Below are 581 nucleotides of genomic sequence, written 5' to 3' on the forward strand. Positions count from 1 at the left end.
AAGTTTGGACACACCTACTCATTCAAGGGTTTTTCTTTATTTTTACTATTTTCTATATTGTATAATAATAGTGAAGACATGAAAACAATGAAATAACACATATGGAATCATGTACTAACCAAAAAAGTGTTCTTTATATTTGAGATTCTTCAAAGTAGCCACCCTTTGCCTTGATGACATCTTTGCACACTCTTGGCATTCTCTCAACCAGCTTCATGAGGAAGTCACCTGGAATGCATTTCAATTAACAGGTGTGCCTTGGTAAAAGTACATTTATGGAATTTCTTTCCTTAATGCATTTGAGCCAATCCGGACAACAGGCCCTCCGATTTGACACACTGAACTCTGTCTGAGAAGTAGTTGGTGAACCAGGCGAGGCAATCATTTGAGAAACCAAGGCTATTGAGTCTGCCACCCCACAACACACACCATGCAATCTGGTTTCCGAGCTGGTCATGGGTGCACCGCAGCCATGTCAAGGTCCTAAACGATATTATAACCGCCATCGATAAGAGACATTACTGTGCAGCCGTATTCATCGAGCTGGCCAAGGCTTTCGACTCAATCACCACATTCTTATT

Source organism: Salvelinus sp. IW2-2015, unplaced genomic scaffold, assembly GCF_002910315.2.
Source record: "Salvelinus sp. IW2-2015 unplaced genomic scaffold, ASM291031v2 Un_scaffold3655, whole genome shotgun sequence".
NCBI lineage: Eukaryota > Metazoa > Chordata > Actinopteri > Salmoniformes > Salmonidae > Salvelinus > Salvelinus sp. IW2-2015.